Raw genomic sequence first — 23,016 nt, 5'->3', positions numbered from 1 at the left:
ACACACACATCTTTTTTCTAATTAATTAATTTATTTGTTTTTAATTTGCATCTAAGTTAGTTAGGACATACTGCAATAATGATTTCAGGAGTAGATTCCAGTGATTCATCCCCTATGTATAACACCCAGTGCTCATCCCAAGTGTCTTCCTTAATGCACTTACCCATTTAGCCCATCCCTCCTCCACCAACAATTCTTCCAACAACCTTTAGTTTGTTCTCTGTTATTTAAGAATCTCTTATGTTTTATCTCCCTCACTGTTTTTATACTATTTCTGTATCCCTTCCCTTATGTTCATCTGTTTTGTATTTTAAATTCCACATGTGAGTGAAGTCATATGATATTTTTCTTTCTCTGACTTATTTCACTTAGCATAATACCCTCTAGTTCATCCACGCAGTTGCAGTTGGCAAGATTTCATTCTTTTTGATTAACGAGTAATACTCCATTATGTATGTATGTATGTATGTATGTACGTACGTATGTATGTACATACTACATCTTCTTCATCCATTCATTTGTCGATGGACATATGTACTCTTTCCATACTCTGGCTATTGTTGATAGCACTGCTATAAACATTGGGGTGCACATGCCCCTTCAAAACGGCACACCTGTATCCCTTGGATGTACACCTAGCAGTGCATCTGCTGGGTCCTAGGAAAGTTCTATTTTTAACTTTTTGAGGAACCTCCATACTGTTTTCTAGAGTGGCTGCACCAGTTTGCATTCCCACCAGCTGTGCAAAAGAGATCCTCTTTCTCAACATCCTCACTAACATCTGTTTTTGCCTGAGTTGTTAATTTTAGCCATTCTGGCATGTGTGAGGTGGTATCTCATTATGGTTTTGATTGATTTGTATTTCCCTGATGATGAGTAATGTTGAGCATCTTTTCATGTGTCTATTAGCCACCTGGCTGTCTCCTTTGGAAAAGTGTCTGTTCATGTCTTTTGCCCTTTTCTTTCCTGGGTTATTGGGGTTTTGGGTGTTTAGTCTGATAAGTTCTTTATAGATTTTTGATAGTAACCCTTTATCTGATATGTTTTTGCAAATATCTCCTCCCATTCTGTTGGTTGCCTTTTAGTTTTGCTGATTGTTTCCTTCATTGTGCAGAAGCTTTTTATCTTCATGAGGTCCCAATAGTTCATTTTAGCCTTTGTTTCCCTTGTCTCCAGAGACATGTCTAGTGAGAAGTTGCTGCAATCAAGCTCAAAGAGATTGCTGCCTGTTTTCTCCGCCAGGATTTTGATGGCTTCCTGTCTTACTCTTAGGTCCTTCATTTTATTTTGTTTATTTTGTGTGTGATGTATGAAAGTAGGTCCAGGTCCATTCTTCTGCATGTAACTATCCAGTTTTCCCAACACTATTTGCTAAGAGACTATTTCTCTTCCCATTCGATATTAAAATACTTTAAATCCAGTCCTCTGTCTCTTGCCTTTGTGATCTTATTCTTATATATTTTAGTTCCAAATAGTTTTAAATAAAAAAACTATTATTTTTGTTTTATACAGTAAATATTCATTTGTATTTATCCACATCTGTATTATTCCCTTTGCTCTTCATCTCTTCCTGCATATACATGCTTATGTGTGGAATCAATTTTTATCTGCCTGAAGAACTCACTAGGTCTTCTATAAATTTATCTTTTGTTTTTTCTTCAAACTATTTTTTTCAGCTTCATTTTAAAATGTCCTTTTTGTTGGATATAAAAGACTGACAGTTGCTTCCTTTTTGTTCTTTAAAAGGCTGTTTTGTTACATTTTGGGTTTGTCCATTTCTGTTTAAAAGCCAGTTACCACTTTTATTCCATTCCTTTAAAAATAGTCTTTTTTCCCCTTCTGCCTGTATATGTAAGATTTATCTTCATTATGATTTTCAGCAATTTTACTATCAGTTTCCTCAATGTAGTCTTCTTCATATTAATGTCTTGATTAGAGTTCATACTCCTTTACTCATTCTTAAACATTTGCATTATATAGGTTTTGGAAATTTCTCACACTTATCTCTTCAAGTATTGCTTCCTCCCCATCTCCTTTTTTTCTTCACCTTGATATCCAGTCACATGTTGTTTGTTCTATTTAGGTCCCATATGTATCTTACCCATCTTTTCTGTACTTTCAGTAATTCTTTTTTCCTCTCTGCTAACCCCCAATATTGTAATCTCTAAATAATGAATGGCTTTTTTATAAAAATTATTTTATGTTAACTCCAGTATTTAGACTCACGTCTCATGAGTCTGTTTAAATTATGTGGGTATTTTTCTGCTTATTTAAGTGCTTTATTTATTTTCTGTATGTCTGATTATTTTTTATAGAGGGTTAAATATGATAAGCTATAAGATAATTTAAAACTTTGTATTATCTTTCTTCATAGATTTTTGCCTTAATAGGCATCTAGAGTAGAGGAAGATCACCTTAATCCATTTCAGATTTGGCTAATTTAAAACTCAGTCTTAATGTTGTTCTCTATATAGTCCATCCTTTTCCTAAAGTATAGCTTTTAAGAGTCAAAACTGAAAGCCTCGGTGTTTACTCATTCCCCTTGATTGTCTTAGTAGTTTTCCAGTGTCGTCAAAGAGATTTTGTCTTGTTTTGTTTTTATATTTTACTAAAGTTTTTTAGGTGTTCTTAGCAGGAGGGGATATATAAGCTGATCTACCATAGACAGGAGTTTCAGACTTAACTCATTTTTGTTTCTCCAGCACCTAGTAAAATGCTGGTCTCAGTAGTAATGCAATCAATATTTGTTAAATGATTTAAGGCAAAAAAATAACATTTTGTTTCAAGGGAAAGGATAGTAATTCAGTTTTATTGTTGCTTAAGTTGTTAAGGATATAGCAACAAGCTATAAGGCTGGCACAATAATCAGAGGCTAGATTTTCAAGGGCTTTCCATGTGTTGAGACATTATTGTGAAAGTAATGGAAAACATTGATTTTCTTTCTTCTATACATTGTAGTGGAATCATCAGTTATAGACCCTTGGTCAACAAGAACTGAATTTGACTCCATGATGCACCATGCATTATGTCAAAGTAGAAGGCAGGATCATAAGTAGGATATTAGTTCTATGTTCAAGAGTCGTAAAGTTTATAAGACAATGTGGGGAATAAAAAGTTTGATTTGTATACAAAGAAGTTCAACAATTATGTGTGTTGAAGTTCTTAAATGCAAGCAACAGCAAGCAATCCTGGCAGATATAAAAATAATTGCCATGTATTAAAATAATACTGAATAAGTAAAAGATTCTCCGGGAGGCCAGGGAATAAGCCTTGCTAATCAGCAAGAATAATTTTTCATTTCATATTACATTCCTATGGCAAAGACAGTCAAATCCCCCTAGGCCCCTTTCTTATAAGGACACTTTTGATGGCTTTTAGGGCTCACTTAGATAATTCAAAATAAGCTTCTATTCTCAAGATCCTTAATCACATTTACAATGTCCCTTTTTTCCATATATACATGTGAAAACATTTACCATATATTTTTCCATATATCTGCTTATATCTATATCTATATCTATATCTATATCTATATCTATATCTATATCTATATCTATCTATATCTCCCTGTATAAACATTTACAGGTCCCAGACGTTAGGACCTGATAAAATTGCAGGCATAATGCAGACCATTATGCAGCCTATTGCAAATATTTTCCCAGAACGAATGCAAAGGCATACATGAGGAGGAAATTGTCTCTTGTTAAACCACAAATTAAAGAGATTTGAAAAAAGTGTAAAACTGAACCACTGTTTTTAACATTTTTTTATTTAGAAAATACTACCTTTTAAATCAAAGTATACTGTTGAAATTAACGTGTACTGGGTTTATTATTGTTATTATTACATTGTTATTTTAAGTGAATCAATAAATATTTAAATGACTTAGTATCAATAGACAGAACCTGAACAAATTTTCAATTTATTTGAATATAAATAATTTGCAATAATTTGCAAAGTGTAAACTCCAAAAAAATGGGAATATTTACATTACCAGTACTTAAGTAAGAGTAAACAAAGAAAAAGTGAGTTCCTAGGAGGCCAGTGGTATGTGTTTTATTGCTGTTTAATATGTGCCTTGTATAACATATGAAGTTCAAAATGTTAAACCATATCTTTCACTGTGTGATTTAATTTTATATACAATGTTATAAACAGGAACACTAAGTCAAGATACTATATATTCTTAAACCCAAGTTCCTTGAGTAGCTTTTACAGTCTCTCCAAAGATATCATGGAATTTCTTCAGTTGAAAGCCTCCCAGATTATTATCAATCTCAGAGTTGTCTAATAACATGCTTCTTAATTGCTGCTTGCCTTTTAAATCACAACATCTTTAATCACCTGCCAAGGGAGAAAACAATACCTTCCTCAGGCTACCAATGATATCCTTGAAATTTCTTCTTAAATTCAAGAGTATTTTGTGGTCTTTCTAAAGAAGTTGTAAGAACGTGTAAATGTGAGAGCTTTCTCTTGCAAATACAATTTCCTTTAGCTACACAGAACTTTCTACAAAATCCTGTGACACTGTAGAGATCTTTTTTGGATTATTCAGGACTCCTTGTTGGATTGTACAAGTCTACGTTCATAGTCACTAGACTGTCACTTAATAGGATGTGTGCTTATTTTTGAATAACACAAGTTAATCTAAGACCTTAGTCTCTGGTATAAGATAGATGTTGGGCCAAATCCTGTATTAGCCATTTCCTAGTTGTGACCCTCCTGAAATCACTCAGCTCTGAAGCTGTTTCCTCTATTGTAAAAGGGAGAAAACAGTATCTATCTAAGAAATATATATATAAATTAAGGATTATACCATAAATGAATCAGATGTATTCAATTAATATTATTGCTATTTTAGGGCATTTCTTTTTTTTTTATTCCCTGATCTGGTACCCTACATGTCTCTATTCCTGAGCCCATCAATGTTAGTTTTGGACAGGGTCTCAGGGGAAAAAAAGAGAAGTATCTGCTCAGTCTTTTTAAAAGTTTGTATTTCTGACCAAACCTAGGTCAAGGCCAAAATAGGAAGGAAGTGCGCTTCGTTTTCCTGTAAGTAATTGATCTTCTTCTACCTCCTTGATTTTCATGCTCAGCTCATTTATTAATTACCTTGCCCAGGGCTCCTGGTTTGTTGCTTCAGTTCACCCATCTTTGGATACTGAACACAGAAATCTTTGTTTAAGCCACAAAACCTAGAAGTATGACATGATGTGGGAAACAAAGGCAAAAGAAAAAAAATAAATTTCTCTACTACTTACAGCCCATTGACAAGCTATATTCACCTGATAAAAGGACTTTTATATGTTAACTGAAAAGAATGCATTATATAGAACTTCCAGACACCTTTTCAAAAAGAGAGGAGGCATTATAGGGGAAGGAGAATTTAAGCACTTCAAAACACAAAATACTGACAATAAGCAAATAATAATGCAATTATTGCTAAAGGGACTCATAGATAAATCCCTTGAAACAATGATTAACATTTATACATTTAGAATATTAAAACCTAGAAAAATTCAAAGAGAAAGAAAGAAAGAAAGAAAGAAAGAAAGAAAGAAAGAAAGAAAAGGGAAGGATAAAAAAAAAGACCCATAAATACGGAGAACAAAATGATGTGTGCCAGAGAGAAGGTAGGTGGGAGATGGGCAAAATGGGTGAAAGGGTAAGGGAGATAAAGTTTTCCAATTACAGAGTAATTCATGGGGGGGTGAAAGGTACAACATAGGAAGTATAGTAAATGATATTGTAAGAGATTAAGAGATGATAGCTACACTTGTGGCGAGTGTAGCATAATGTATACACTTGCCGAATCACTGTGTTTTATACCTGAAACTAATGTAACAATGTGTGTCAACTAATACTTCAATAAAAAAGAATCAGACAAAGAATATTAAAGAATATTAAAACTAAAATATAGCTAAAGACCCCTTTTCTTATGAAATGACCTATTCATGCATTAATTGACACATCCAATAAACTTTGTTTTGTGGTGCATAAATTCAAGAAATCAGACCGCTTCTCTTAATAAGGAGTTGCAGTATAGCTGCAGAGATTAGCTGTAAACAAAACAACAAAATAGCGTTGTATAGAAAATCTTCTGAGAACATGGAGAAGGGAAGTTCACACAATGAACACCTGAATGTTCACAAAGAAGTGTTCACACATTGTGCATATTTGAATGTGATTAAGGGTATTTTAAGACTATTAGGATTATTTGTGTGTCTGGAACTTAGGTAAGAGGTCTGAACAGCAGGGGATGAGGCTACAAAACTTACGTGATACCAGATAATGAATTTTACAAGTAGGCCCTGAGTAAACACTGTCAGTATTTTCAAATGCTGCCATGACACTCTCAAAGGTGGCTCCCAGAATCCCTACCTGGTGATATCCGCACCTTTGTATGATCCCCTTTTTGAGTGTGGGAGGAACTAGTGAGTTGCTTCTAAACAGAATATGGAGAAGGTAAAAGGATGTTAATTAGGTTACATACGATTACAATGTCTGTCTTGCCGGGAGAGTCTCCCTTACAGGTTTGAAGAAGCAGGCTGCCATGTAGCTAGCTGCCCAAAGAACATGACCACCAGGCAAAGATCTGAGGGCAGCCTGTAGCTTCCAGCCAACAAGAAACTGAAGTATTCAGTTTTCAGTATACAATCCACAAGGAACTGAATGCAGCCAACAACCGTGTGAACTTGGAAGCAAATCCCTCTCCAGTTGAGCCCTTAGATAAGTCAGCTCTGCCAACACCTTGATTGATGCCTTGCAGGGAGCAAAACTGAGCTGTGATTCATCACCCACAGTAATTGTGAGAAACTCAAGTATGTTTGTTGAAGCCTTTAGATTTGTGGTAGTTTGTTACACAGTAATAGATAACTGTACAAGGTTGTTGGCCTATTTAGATTTATTATAAACATACACGGTAGCAGTAAAGAAGATGCCCTCAAATTTGATGTTCTCAAATTTGAACTCATTACTTCACCTTTCATAGCTAGTGTCCGTTCTTTAGCTCAGACTGAAATAGCCTCCAATAAATTATACATAATTTAGATTAAATAGAGGCAAATAACATTTCAACTGTTAGCCACACAACTGAGAAATATCACTAAGTAATTTAATGGGAAATAATTATCTATGAGACAATATTTCTATTAAATGTCATTGACTTCTGAAAAATATTAGTTAACCATATTGCCCTTTAGTAATAATACACAATATTTCATGTACCATTGTTCTTGTTATTGTTCTCTATTTTGGGGGAATTTTTGTATAATATTCAAAGCAAAATGGTTTTTGTTTTCACCTAAGCATTTATTAAATTAGCCTTTCTTTCTCAGGAAATGTTTGATTTATGTTTAAAGCTGTTCTGAGATACTGGCAAGAAAAGCAAGAATTTTGTGACAGTGTATTGTGAACAATATGTGTTTGACAGCGGGCATCATGCTTTATCTGAAAGGAAAGTTATTTGATTCTTGAAGTCAGTAATCAAAGTTCAATTGCATTTTCCATAGGAAAAACTTCCAGTAATAATAAAAATTGTTTAGAAATAAACATATATATCAAAGAAATAAATTCACTATTTAGAAATGCAGTCTACATAATGATACCACTATTAAAACCTGAAATTTAGACACTTTATGGTCCAAGCTGATGAACACTTTCCTCTTGAAATTATAGTGCTATATTTTTTTTCCACCCTAGGAAAATGTTATTTAAAAAACACAGCAAAGGGGGGAACCTGGGTGGCTCAGTGGGTTAAGCATCTGACTTTGGCTCAGGTCATGATCTTGTGGTCCATGAGTTCAATTCCCGTGTCGGGCTCGGAGCCTGGAGCCTGTTTCATATTCTCTCTCTCTCTCTGCCCCTCCCCCGCACATGCTCTCTCAAGAATGAATAAATGTTAAAAATTTTTTTAATAAATAAATAAATATACAGCAAAGGAAACAGGGACATTTTCCAGAATCACACATATGTTTTCTATGAAGCCAACTTTATTATTTTTTTAATGTTTATTTATTTTTGAGACAGAGAGAGACAGAGCATTAATGGGGGAGGGTCAGTGAGAAAGGGAGACACAGAATCTGAAGCAGGCTCCAGGCTCTGAGCTGTCAACACAGAGCCCGACATGGGGCTCGAACTCACAGACAGTGACATCATGACCTGAGCCTAAGTCGGATGCTAAACTGACTGAGCCACCCACGTGGCCATATTAAGCCAACTTTAATTGTCTCCATAATTGTTATAGAAAGCACTTCTTCCACCTTCCACTTTGTAGGCTTAATTCCAAAGAGGCCTGCAGTGCTCTAATCCATCCTTCTCTTTAAAAGAGTTCTGTGTACAAACCCTTAGAGACACAAAGATGTCCCTTACTGAAATAATGTTTAATGCTGAATAAACATGTTATGCATCTTTAATGATATGATTTCAGATAATTAATCCTCAAAATTAAATACTAAGTTATGGTTTTGCATATGTTATCTTAATGAAAGCATTTTAATGATCTTAGGTCATGCATTAAAAACAATTTTTTTTTTACATTTTTATTTATTTTTCAGAGGGAGAGGGAGAGACAGAGCACAAGTAGGGTAGGGGCAGAGAGAGAGGGAGACACAGAATCTGAAGCAGGCTCCATCCTCTGACCTGTCAGCACAGAGCCTGACGAGGGGCTGGAACTCACAGACCTTGAGATCATGACCTGAGCTGAAGTCAGACGCTTAACCGACTGAGACACCCAGGCACCCCTTAGGTCATGCATTATTAGAAAAGTTGGACAGTTTATAAACTCTCTTCTTGTAAAATGAGTGGTCTTGTGAAAACTTATTTCATGGACCACAGCTGAGGTGTGCTGTTAGCTGACTGTGGTTTTTCCTTCCCTCAGTTACCCAGTGCCTTCAAACTGCACCCCCTTCACATTCCATTCCTTCAAAAACTCTGCTCCTAGGAAAATATCCAATTTTTTAGAGAAAACCTGTAAGTCCTATCCTGCCTTCTCCAAACTACTCTCTTTTCTAGCTGTGGTAATTACTCTCTAGGGCAAACGTGGTCCTGAGGCATTGAAACACAAATTTATCTCACCCCATTTAAGAGCAAATAACAACTCCTCAAAGCAAACTATAACATCTGAGAAGCTTAAGGGTCTTTCTCCTCACTTGAAATTTTTGTTTGAGTAATACTCATTTTAGTAGATGATACATATATACATATGTATGATACATATACATATATATGTAATGATACATATATATACATCTATGTATCTATCTACCTATGTATAGATGGATATATACATACATATTTTTGGTGAGAAAGATAACTGATTGTCTTTATTTTTAGTAAATTTCTCTGCAAATCTTTTGTCTCTTTATTAGTTCACACCTTTGAATGTATGATAATTTATGTACATATTTCTTCCCTAACCCACTCTTTCCCCACACACATGGAGAAGTAGTCTTATAGACTGTATTTCTAGATAAAAAATATGTTAGCTATCCATATCAGACTTGTAATAAAAATGTAAAAATGTAAAAGGATTTTCCTCTCAGAAATGAAAATTATACTCTTAATATAATCTCTGAAAAATCAAATTTAAAGAAAAGTCTTTTTTTTTTTTTTGGTTTCTTTTACCTCCTAAAACTAAATACCATATTCTGTTTTCCCCAGCATGTTCCTTTTTCCATGTGAAGAACAAATCAAGTGCAAATGTGTGATAGTTGGAAGCTTCCACTTATAAAACTCTAATTTTCTTGACAGAGATGTCCTATAGTCAGAAATTTGCTTGCAATACATTTAATAAATTGAAATAGCAATTGCTTTTTCTTGAGTTCTGCCAGAAGCTCAACATGTAGGTATACATAATTCACTCCTAGCAGGAGCTAAATTTTGGAACTATAAGAACAAGATGAGCAAACCTCAAACGTCTAACTGTAGTGAACAGGAAGATTGTTTTGGAAGAAAATACAGTAAGGAGAAATGAAAACCGAGCAGGTACCTTGCAGAAAATACATATACTGGCTACATTTTGATGAACTGCTTTTTCTCTGTAGGGTTTTTATCCTTCCCCCTCCCCCCCCTCACCAAACCAGGCAGTAGTTTTAAATTTTTTAATTTCCTAGGTGCTCCTGGGGGGCTCAGTCGGTTAAGCATCCAACTTCGGCTCAGTCATGATCTCACAGTTTGTTCGAGCCCCGCGTCGGGCTCTGTGCCAACAGCTCTGAGCCTGGAGCCTGCTTCAGATTCTGCGTTTCCCTCTTTCTCTCTGCCCCTCCCCGACTTGCTCCAGGCCATGTGCCTCTCTTTCTCTCAAAATTAAATAAACATTTAAAAAAATGTAAATAAATAAATATTTTTAAAAACTTCTTTGTTTACTGAGAAATGAAATTTTCTTTACATCTTTTTTTCCCCTCTTAATCTTTTTTGAATAGCTTCATGTTTTGTATACATTTATCAGCAGGGATACCTTCTATGTCTCCTCTTTATACATGTTACACTTCATGCTTCTTTCTTTGGTCATTCTACTCTTCTTCTACAGACACATGCATACGTACAAATGTACACACATAAAAATACATGCATATATATCCATTAGTTAAAAGAAAAGTATTACCAACCAATATAACTTCTGTTGAATGTGTTAAATGGTCATGAGGGAGGATAAAAATCTTTGAATTCTTCAAAGATCTATGATTCTTCAGAGTTGTTGGAATAAGAATAGTATTGTACTTCCCAGAATTTTCAGATAGTTTCTAGCCTTGCCCCGTATACCCTTATGATAGGACCTCCCTGAACGATGCTACAAAGTATTATCTATAATATAGATGATTTTTCGATTTTATTACTTAAAGTTGAAAAACATAAAAGACCACAAGATGCTGGAAAGGAAGCCTAGACTAAAATCATAATAAGAAAAACAGGAAATAGGAACAGAACATGCATTTTGAAGGTTTTGCATATTATTTATCATATTATTACATAAGTTTTCTCTAAGTTGGAAAGCTTGCTCTTATCAGGTAATTAAACAAACAAATTTATAAATGGTCCATTAGAATCTGGGAGGCAAGTTTAAGCTTATAGCTATGGGAGCATTCTAAAGCTTTTATAGCTTTGTTATCCATATGGTACCACTGGCCACATGTAGCTATTTAAATCCAAATTTAATCAAATCAGATCAAATAAAAAAATTCAGTTCTTCAATCACACAAGCCAAATTTCAAGTGCTTCATAAGAGTCCATGAGGCTACTGGCTGTTTTATTGGAGGCTGCAGATACAGAAAATTTTCATCATTGCATGATGTTCTATTTATCAGTATTACTTTATAGATACAACCTGTGTGTAACAGGAGGCAAGCAGTGATGATTTATAAACACATGCAGAGAAACCAAGCTATCTCCTTATGGATTGTGGGCAGTACAGTAGAAACTGCTAGCTGTTCCTTATATCTCTCTTTCCCCCCCGATGTTTAGCTGGGCATATAATTGTCCAGAATAAAGGCCATGTCCTCCAACCTCATTTACAGCTAGGTCAAACATAGATATAAATAGAAGTGTTATAGGTCAAATTCCTGGAGTTGTCCATTAAAGACAGCAGACTCTAATTTTTGGTCCATTTTCCTGGGCCCTTTCTTCTAATATGCTACCTGAATGTGAATAATGTGTTCCAAAACCTACATGCCATATTCAACTATTAGAACAATAATACCCAATAGGGTTGCTGAAGCAGTAAGTGGAGAAAAGCCTGTATTTCTGGGGACCTCATGGAGCAAAGCCATCAATACCAGCCTGGAACTGCCCATATCCCGACTTTTATATAAAAAATAAATACATTTCATTTGATTTAAGCCTCTGTACGTGTTAAGTCTCTAGCAGTAAAATATAAACCAAAAAATAACTCTGATTACATTGCCTATGACCGACCATTTTTGTTTCTGGACCTTTTTGTTTGTTCTCATATTTTTGGCAAGATGGGAAATATATTTTGAAATGGTTTTATTGCAAAACCCACTGGATTTCTATCTCACATTTCCCTCTTTTTTTTTTTTTTAATACCAGAGGAATTACAGCAAATTCCTTTGTGCTGTCTTTCGATATGTTGTACCTTTTTTTATCACTATGCTTTTTGATTTTAATGTCTGTCTCCTCTTAGCAGTTTTAAGTACCTAAAGGATGGGTCTAATATTTATTTGTCTTATCCTCTATCATACGGTGGCCACTTGATGTGTGCAATCAGGAGGAATCAAAGGAGGAAGGAATGACTAGCTGGGTAAGAGTGGGTCATGATCTGCCACAAGGTAATATGGTGATGAATGAATAGGGGGATTGTGATGTCTTAAGTGAACTAGAACTCAGACACTTAGATCGTTTCTTAGATAGAAACCACATGGGTAATCCTAAAAATAGCCTGTCTTTCAGTATCACAGTTGGATGAAATCACATATGAGAATTTTCCTATGGCTTATTCACACAGCTCCTAATAAGAACACAGTCTTAGAGATGAGGTTTTTAAATAACAATCAGAATGCTCTGTCCTTTACAGTTCATACGTATACCTCTTTACATGAGTTCAAAGGAAGCACAAGTTATGTAATTGGAAAATCAGAGAGCTGTTATGAGAACTTGGAATAGGTACAAGAATAATGACGTAATTTAAATATATATGTATATTATGTATGGGGGATTTGTAGACATTTAAAATTATTCATGGATTCATGGATATTTATTTAATATTTTGGAGTCTAATCTATTACTAGTTTACATATTATTTTGTTCATATTTTTCCAGGCTTGGACATGGCAAGCTCTTTTAGTTGGCTCCTGCGGCCTTTCAACATATCACCATCATTGTGTTTTTTTTTTTTTTTTTTGAGAACTCCTTCACTTTCTGGCATGAAAAGGGGCTCATCTTGTATATTTGCTGTATATTTTCTGTCTCAGTCCTAGAAATAGCCATGTTGTAATGTTTTGTTTGTTTATTTGTCTTTTTGCTTGTTTTTAGTAGAAACCAAGGTATAAGCGCTAAGTGTAATCACTGCTACTGTGGTAAACTTGCTTCTAGGCCCTCTCTGCTGACAGAGGAAGCAATATATGTACATATACTAACCTGTATATCTATACATAACTATGAGTATTTCTGTCGGTAAGGCTTTCTATTTATGTCAAAATTAAACGTGGGTTGAGACTTATGTCTTCATCTTGAATCCGTTACCACATGGATTATCATACCCTCCTCCCATTGCTTATCTCTGTCCTCCCCCTTCTAATATAGTGAAAACCTGGTTCCCACTACCGGTCGTCCATTTCTTTAACTCTTTAATTCCTCCCGTATATGCATATACAGCAGTATCAAAACTGTTCATCCGTTCTACATTGAGAAACAATTTTGTCAACTAGAGTACAGTGCTTACGCACAGTTATTTTTGCCTTTAGTCTTCCAGACTTCACTCATTTCCAACACTACTTTGGTCACCAGCTTTTTCCCCCATACCACATCAGTGAGGATATGTTATATATATTTTTTTAATTTTTTAATGTTTATTTATTTTTCAGAGAGAGACAGAGCGTGAGTGGGGGAGGGACAGAAACGGAGGGAGATACAGAATCCAAAGCGGGTTCTAGGCTCTAAGCTGTCAACACAGAGCCTGACGCAGGGCTCGAACCCACCAACTGTGAGATCATGACCTGAGCCCAAGATGGATTCTTAACCGACACAGCTACCCAGGTCCTCCTCTCATAAATTTGCAATACCCTTTTTCATATTCTTCATTCCATCCTGGGACCCTCCAATCTCCTAAATACTTTTTTAATTTGCATTTATTAAGCTTCACTCATTGTGTTGTAAAATTCTATGGGTTTTGATAATACATAGTATCATGTATATACGATTATACTATCAAATAGAATAGTTTCACTGTCCAAAAAATTCCCCTGTGCTCCAATGTATTCAACCCTCAACCCTTCCGCTGAATCCCTGGTAGCCACTAATCAATTTACTGTGTTAATGTCTTTTCCAAATGTCCAATAATTGGAACTCTACAATATGCGGTCTTTTCATACACATTTTTTTTCACTTAGCAATATGCATTTAGTATTCATCCATATCTTTGCCCGGCTTGAGAACTCAGCGCTCATTTTCTTTCTTTCTTTCTTTCTTTCTTTCTTTCTTTCTTTCTTTCTTTCTTTCTTTCTTTCTTTCTTTCTTTCTTTCTCTCTCTCTCTCTCTCTCTCTCTCTCTCTCTTTCTTTCTCTTTCTTTCTTTCTTCTTCTTCTTCTTCTTCTTCTTCTTCTTCTTCTTCTTCTTCTTCTTTTAGAGAGACAGAGAGAGACAGAGAGAGAGAGAGATCTCACGAGAGTGAGATCATGACCTGAGCCAAAATCAAGATTCAGATGCTTAACCGACTGAGGCACCCAGGTGGCTCCTCAGTATTGAATAGTATTCTGTTTATTTGTTCACCCATTGAAGGACTACTTGTTTCCTCTAGTTTTTAGAGATTATGAATAAAGCTGCTTTAAAACATCTGAGTGCCAATTTTTATGTGCACACAATTTTCAGATCAGTTGGGTAAATGCCTAGGATTGTAATTGCTGGATCTCATGGTAATATTGCTTTCAGCTTGCTAAGAAACTCTCACCGTGTGGTCTGGAATGGCTACGCTATTTTGCATTCCCACCAGCAGTGAATAAGAGTTCAAATTGCTCTTCACCCTCACTAACAGCTGGTATGAACTATCATTTTATTATTTTCAAATTTTAGACATTCTAATAGGTGTGTACTGGTATTTAATTATTTTAATTTATAATTCACTATTGAAAAGTAATGTTAGGACTCAACATTTATTTTCCACCTGTAATGTAACATCTTTGGTGAGGTGTCTATTTAGGTATTTTTCTCATATTTAAATTAGACTATTTATTTCTTATTGAGATTTAAGAATTAAATATTTTGAACATTAGGTCCATTAGTAGATACACGTTTTGCAAATATTTTCTCCCAGTCTGTGCTACTTCTTTCACTCTATTAACATTTTCTTTCCCAGAGCAAATTTGATTAATTCTGTTTGTCAATATTTTATCAATTGTGTCTTTGACTTTGCATCTGAAAATTCATCACCACCCTCCAAATCAAGTATATATTCTCCTAGAAATCAAATACATTCTTCTTCTAGAACTTTAGAGTTTTGCATTTATCATTTAAATCCGTAATCCACATGAGTTAATTTTTTGTATCTAGAAAGGTCTGTATCTCAATATATTTATTATTATTATTTTATTAGGAATGCCCAATTACTCCATCACCCTTTATAGGAAAGACTATTCTTTCTCCATTGATTTGTCTTTGCTCCTTTATCAAAGATTGTTTTAATATATCTGTGTTGGCCTATTTCTAGGCTCTCTACCACAGTCCATTGCACATGTGTCTATTCTTTTAATCAATAACACACTGTCAGTATAACTATAGCTTTACAGTGAATCTTAGGGTATTATCATGATGGTTTTTTTTTAAATGTTATACACTTTAGAATTCATTTGATAATATTTCAGAATTTTTCCATCTGTGTTCATGGATGCTATTTGTCTCTCCTTCCTTCTGATGGTCTCCATCTGTTTTTGTTAGTAGAGAAATGCTTGCCTCAAAGAATGAAATTGTAACTGTTCCCTCTTTTTCTACTTTCTGGAAGAGATCATGAAGAATCAGCATCATTTATGGCTTAAATATAAACTTCACCAGTGAGGTATGCCCAGGTGGCTCAGTTGGTTGAGTGTCCAACTCTGGATTTCGGCTCAGGTCACAATCTCAGGGTTTGTGGGATCAAGCCCTGTGTCAGGCTCTGTGCTGATGGTGTGGAGTCTGCTTGGGATTCTCTCTCTGCCACTCCCCTGATCAATCCCTCTCTCTCTCTCTCTCTTTCTCAAAACAAATAAAATAAACTTTAAAATAAAATAAAATACAATTCACCAGTGAGACAAACTGGGACAGATGCTTTCTTTTTTGGAATATATGAATTTTTTATTCTATTTGTTAAACAGATAAATAGTATTTTGTTATCTATTTCTACTGTGTGAGTTATGGTAATTTTGTCTTTCAAAGAAATGGCCCACTTTATGTAATATTTCAGATTTTAGGGCTATATAAAAAAACTGTATCGAATACAGTTTTACAGCATTCCTTCATTATCCATTAAATAAATGTCTACTGGGTTAGTAGTGAAGGACCTTGATTTATGTAGATATTGGTAGTTTCTGCTTCTTTTTTTTTCTAGTTAGTGTGGTTAGAGGTTTATCAATCTTACTGAGCTTTACAAATAACCAGTTTCTCATTTTATTGATTTTCTCTATTGTTTTCCTATTTTCAAATTATTTTCTAAGCTAAATTTTATTTTTTCTCTTGATTTAGATGTTAATTGCACGTCTTTCTCTAGTTTCCTAAGTTAGAAGATTAATGATTTAGATCTTCTATTGTAAAATATGCATTCAACATTATAAATTTTCCTCTAAACATACCACAAATTTTGGTAAGTTGCATTTTCATTTTAAAAGAGCTAAAAATATTTTAAAATTTCTCCTAATACTTCTTCCCGGACCTATGTATTCTTTAGAATCATATTGTTTAATCTCTAAATATTTGGGGATTTTTAACTTATTTTTACACAATTAATTACTACTTCAATTCCATTGTTGTCTGAGAACATATTTTGCATATTTTCTATTCCTTTAAGTTTGTTAATATTTGCCTTTCTACACCAAATCTTATCATTACTTTTTGAAATATTTTTCTTCTCTATTCTCTTTCCTTCTGCTGGTATTCCAATTATGCATGTTACATTGGTAGTTTGCCTGCCAACTTGAAATATTTGATGGGTCTAAGGAATATTACGGTTTCTTTTTCTTGTGGCAAATATAGGAGTGATGACTCTCACAATGTTTGCATGTTGGAGTTGAAATAGGAAGTCTTTTGAATGTTTTAGGAATCAATTATATAGGAAGCTACACCATGCCTTGTATTTCCTTTTATTGCACAAATATGTAGGGAGAAGGCATGTCATTCTATCATTTGAAAATCTTTCAGTTCGGTCCAGTAATAGGAGGTATTTTAGCTCAAGGAGATGTGCAATCATGAGGGATGATGTCCTGTGACTTAAACCTAAATTTATTGTCATGAAGAATACTATTTATGAATATTGGATTCGGGTCAGCCTTAAAAGTTACTTATGTTTTCAAGAAACAAAACAGTCAAGATCCAGGACACAGGGTTTGATGTAAAAAACAAAGCCTAACAAAACACAAACTGGTTGGAATATTCAATGAGCCACTTCAAAGATGAGTTGCTCTGCAAAAATTGAGCATCCTCTTTTTTGTGGAATTTTTTTTTAATAATAAAATCAAGAAAATATACGTGGCACATGGAAATCGTTCAATATAAGCAATGATGATGATTCTAATGGTGGTGATGCAGTCTCCTTGGTGTTTCTATAATATCAGGCTCATGTCACAGAAATCGTTAGATGTCACTGTGTCTCTTATAAACCTCTATAGTCCATTACTAAGAGTTCTACAAGAAGTACTCTTTAGAGGATAGGGACAATTCTCATTGTTGTCCTTTGGGAATAGTGAGCTAGTATACATCTAATTGTTAATGCAGCAAATGAGCACAAAAATTTTCAACTAATTAAGTTTGTTGACAGAGGTTCTCTTGAAGGCTTTTAGAGAGCATTTGATTATATTTTATTATAATACAGGTGTTTGTTAAATCATCTTCTAATGAACAATGACCATTGAATTACTGGTCTCATTTGAGAAGGAACTTTCCAAAGCATGGCTCATCTATGCAAGAGATATTTATTGAGAGACAAATGTGCACTCTTGGGGACGAAAGGTAGGTGAGATAAGGAGATAATTTCTGGAAGCACTGGTATCTAAGCCTCAATGTCACTTCTTTGACAAGCCCTCATGAAACCCCAAACTAAACAAGGTCCCTGAGCTATATCTCCACAGCTCCTTTCATTTTATTTTCCTCTCTACCACTTACTGTTGGCAATTATGTCACAAGATTAGGTTTCTAATTCTCTCATAGACTAGCTATACAGCACACTCCTACCACTTTAAAGCCTTAAAAAAAAAAACAGAAAAAATGGTTAGCATGGAGATATCAAAATATTAGCTATTTTGGTAAGGGTTTAGTGAGTTTATGACTTTCCTGTAAGTAATAGGAGTGGCAGAAATTATGCTGCATTGACTTCCAAGGCTACTTCAGAAAAGGTGATGCAGTGCCCGCTTCGGCAGCACATACACAGGAAAAGTGATGCAGTCTCCCACTTAGTTTACTCAAGCTCCCACAGTTGAAGTTCTAACTACCCTAAGGCCATGCCTCACAGAAAAGCCACATGTTGGTGCTTCAGCCAGTATACTTCCTTTTCAGCCTCCAAGCCTAGATGTCAGACGTGTAAATGGATGAACCTTCAGATACTTTCAACCTCCAGCCTTGCAGCCTTTGCAGCTGAGGGCCCAAATAATTTGTAACAGTGTCAAGCTGTCCCTGCTATATATCCTTCCTAAATCCATGAGCCTCACAATTCTTGAACATAATATGGTTGTTGTTTTAAGTCATTATGTTTGGACACAATTTGTTATACAGCAATAGTAACACAGAGGATAATGGAGAGATCCAAGAACACTTCAATTTGGACAAAAAACTAACTCAATAGGAATTTAGGATTCACATGATGGTCTCTGAATCAGAGTCTAATTACATACAATAGGATCCATATAATGTTTCATATATCTTAAGCATTATGCTAATGAATTTATATACATAATCTCATACCATTCTCAAAACTCTACATTTATGTACTATAATTATCTCTATTCAAAAATAAATAAATAAACAGAAGCTCAGAGAGGTAAAGTAACTTGAGTGTCACTGATACAGCAAGACCTCACAGGCACCAATGAAAAGCCCTGAAGTTCTAAGGCCCTTCTGAATTGTCCCAAGTTCAGACCTTTACATCCTGTGTCAACCAATGATTGGGTGTGGGTTTCTCCAAAGAATCCCCTTAATTCACATAAAGGTCAACAACAGGGTACACTGTGATATGGTGATAGAAATCAGGAGAAGTTTTCCAGCTGGTAGAAATACTGACCAGAAGGGGAGACAGTATGCTTCTGGGGAAATCTATGCTGGTCGGTTTATTGACCTGTGTTTTGGTTACAGGAATGCATTTGGCTTTTGAATATTCACTGAGCTACACACTAGTAACTTGTAAACTCTTTTGTATGTATGTCGGGCTTCATTTTTTTTCCCAAATCTGCGCAAATTGTGATTACCTATCATTACAAAGTTGAGTTTATTCCAAGCATGCAAGGTTGGTTTAAAATTTTTAAATGTATTACTACCATTCACCAGACTAGCAGAATGAAGGAGACAAACCCCAGGTGATCATTTCAATAGATGCAGGAAAAAACATTTGATAAATATAATTGTTTTAAACAAGGCATTTGATAAGCTTTATCTTCTCACAAGAACTTTTGGACCATCTCTTAGAAATATTTTTCTCTAATTGCATTTTCCTCTTGTTTCTCTTCATTCAAGATTCAAATCCTGACAGAAAATCTGATTGGCATTCTTTTGGTTATGTTCACACTCCCCTAATGAGGTAAGTTACCCTGGTCCCTGCTGCACAAAAAGTGGACTAAATGTTAAAAACTAAGCAAAAACAAACGATGATCACTTCAACGTTTATTTCCTTAAATATTCATTTGAATAAATCAATGGACTACCAGGTTCAAAGGCACAGATTCCTAAAACTAAATTTCATATATTCTGAGTTATAAATGGTTCAACTGTTATTGGAAAGAAGGATATAAGTGATCAAATTACTGGATATAAAAAAGCAGAGGTAGACAAGAACCAGATCTCAATGACTTGTTAGCCCACGCTGGTAATATAGATTTAATTCTAAAGCACTAGGAAATCACTGAAGCATTTGAAGCAGAAGGGACAGGAACTAATGTGTGTTTTAGTTAAGAAAGGATCATGCTGGTATCTGTGACAAGAATGAATACAAGAAAGAACCTGAGGCACAGAGATTAGTTGTAATAATCCAGGTGAGAAATGAAGAGGACCTGAATTAACTGGTATGGAATGAAAAGACAAGGATAGATTTAATTGCAATTTTGAAGGTACCTTTCATAAATCTTAGTATCTACCTGATTACACAGAAGTAAGGGAGGATGAAGCCTCAAGACTGAAGGGTGGCAGACTGGAGGGTGAGTCTAGTTACCAACAGAGGGGATATAGAAGAAGGATGGGTAAATGGGAAATGGTAAAGATAATGAATCCATTTGATCCACTTTAAGTTTTCTGTTGAGCATTGCGCTGAACATGTTCAGTAGGAATCTGGATATACGGGTCTGTTTTGAATTTAAGTATAAACTATCAGAAAGTGGTAAACAACTATTTAAACTGTTACTTTAGTTTGGAACTCCTTTCCCTAATCCTTTGCTCCTTGAAAACATCTATTTTTTTCTTAAAGAATATGTTCAAGCATCACTTCTGAGGAGCTTTACCTGTCATGACTCCCCAGCCAAAAGAGACAATAGGGGCACTTTCTACTCTTCTCTACTGTGTTTTCCTTAGTACATCCAGAGCGGTCTACATTTGACTCTAACAAGGAAATTAGCATAATGATTGATTTATACTCATCCAAAGTTCAAACTCTATAAGGGCAAGGATTTGGTATATCTTCTCCAAACTGAATTTTTAAGGCCTAGCACTTGTCTTCCTAGATAGTGGGAAATGATAAATATTTGGTGAAACAAATAATGAAATAATAAGTGAATGAATTTACGAACAAAAACAGAGATTCTATAGCAGCCCGTTACCCTCAGTACTTCTAATGCATGGCACATAATAGGTAAACAATAAATAATTTTAATGATGAAAGACCAATAACTACAAAATTCCTTATGTTCCATAATAAATTCATAAATATGCATGCATATTCTTTTATTATAATTTCCAACACTGTCTCCCTTTTGCTAGAAACACGATACACACACACACATTTTAGCTGGAGGAATGCACTGAACTTTGTGCATCATATTTTAATAATATACATCATATCGGGAATGTGTGTTATAGTCTTCATGTCCTTATGCGTAATTTGCTCATCATTTCAGGGCACTAGAATTTTGTAACATTCTTTTGCACTCCATTGCAACACTGGCCACTAATAGATGCTCTACTCTTTTCTTCATTATTTTACACTTTAGCTATCAATAATATTGAGAAATAATGACAAGTAAAACGTTAAATGGCATTCGAATTCACTCTGGAAGCGGCTCTTTAAACACTCATCCTATGGCTAATGCACCATAAGGGGAAATGTACCGCAGGTGTTGTATTTCCTAGACGTTGGCATTGGCTAGTCATTTAATCTTGCTACATTTACATGCACAATCCTGATTTTATCTTTCTACATTCTTGTTGTGGTGGAAGACTGTTCATATATGGTATTATATGAGACAATGCGTGTGTTTGCAGATAAAACAGTGCTGGGGAAAAATATACTGAGTATAATTAACTTTCTAAGTAAAATGAGGCTTAGTTCTATTAGAATTTTAAAACGGGAATTCATAGTGATATTCATCAAGACCATTATAAATATAATGGTCTTTAAAAGCAAAGGATACTGCTTTCACATTATTTTGTTATCATGCCTCAAGTTCTAATTTTGAACATCATGTTAGGTATCACATCTTTATGAAATTTTATTTAATTCCTCTTATGTTCTTTGTGTCAATCATTGAAAATTCAACAGTAATGATGCTTATTTCAAATAGCCTTTATATCTTTTCTGTAGCTTTTAATCTCTTGGTGGCTAGTAAAATATATATCAAAGCTTCTTTTGAGTTATATTTTATATAAGAATCAATATAGCTCAAAATGAAGCCATATGAGTAGAATTCAAGGCTTTAGTTGAGAAGCTTTGAAATAAAGATTTTTGCTCCTAAACTTTTTTTTCTCTTCATATATTTTCAGAGTCATATAATTTGTTCTATGGGACTGAATTTGCAGCAATCAACTCTCCGTGTGGTATTTCTCTATCAAAAAAAGACTTACATGGGAATAATTATTTCCAAATTGTTTCTTGGCTGAAATTATTATGTTTTTCTTAAATAGGAGGTAAAATAATCTAGTGAAATTGGTACCTACTCTGTAATCAGAAGTATGAATTTAAAGCACAGAATAGGTAATTAATGATATTAACTTAAGGAAGTTAATGATATTAACTTATGGCCAGAGTGTGGCTGAAAACAAGAAAACAAACAAAAGGCCTCTTCCTGGTTAGCAGGTTTGTGAATAACACCCAGAAAAAGAAACGCTCCTTCCAGCCTTCCAAGGAGGGGCTGGTGAAGATCATGATTCAATTATGAAAATTTCCAAAGATTTAATTTTTTTTTGAGATGGATCCAAAGAATATATGTGAAAACTTGTAAAATATCACACCCAATTGTTTTAAAGACGGGATCTGGTTATCAAAATGTCATAATTACAAGAATTAGAAATCCCCTTTCTCTTTTTTTTTCCTGAGGAATTTCAAGATCCATCTAAAGCAATAAAAATTGTTGTAATATCATTTTTATACAGCCTGTTCCTTATTATTCATTATTAGGGATTTATATCTGCCTTTGACTCCTGTCTGAGAATTTTTGATTAATTGCTGAGCAATTATCTTCTTTAGCAATAAAGAAAAAATGATAAGGATGAGAGATGTAACTCAAATTAACTATTTTTCTTTTCACTAATTTTTAACACTTTCAGCAATTTCTGTTGCTAAATGGTCTGAGCTTCCACTTAATGCTGCAAATCAGCACTCTCTAGCAGATGTTAACAGAGATGGTAATAGTTAGACTGAGGCAAATAACAGTGTTCCCATGTGCCCACAATCTTATTCCTGAATAAGTTTTTAAAAACATAGAAATTGAGGGTCAGTTTTCTCAGTGTATTTCCAAACAGAATAGAAGCATA

The 23,016-nt window shown here is 34.6% G+C and overlaps 1 long non-coding RNA gene across 2 annotated transcripts; it reads left to right on the top strand.

Moving 5' to 3' along the window:
* The first annotated feature begins 13,664 nt into the window (after window positions 1-13,664).
* LOC109501630 lies at window positions 13,665-22,624 on the top strand. Of its 2 annotated transcripts, none has more exons than XR_006600817.1 (4): window positions 13,665-13,710; window positions 17,726-17,862; window positions 19,576-19,639; window positions 22,027-22,624. It is a non-coding gene; the product is annotated as an uncharacterized LOC109501630 (long non-coding RNA). The 2 variants fall into 2 exon arrangements; XR_002159837.3 differs by lacking the exon at window positions 13,665-13,710 and adding an exon at window positions 16,374-16,501.
* The last annotated feature ends 392 nt before the right edge of the window (window positions 22,625-23,016 follow it).

Source organism: Felis catus, chromosome B4 (assembly GCF_018350175.1).
Source record: "Felis catus isolate Fca126 chromosome B4, F.catus_Fca126_mat1.0, whole genome shotgun sequence".
In the NCBI taxonomy this organism is placed as follows: domain Eukaryota; kingdom Metazoa; phylum Chordata; class Mammalia; order Carnivora; family Felidae; genus Felis; species Felis catus.
Note: the sequence above shows the minus strand (reverse complement) of the source record. Positions and strands in the feature narration are given on the sequence as shown.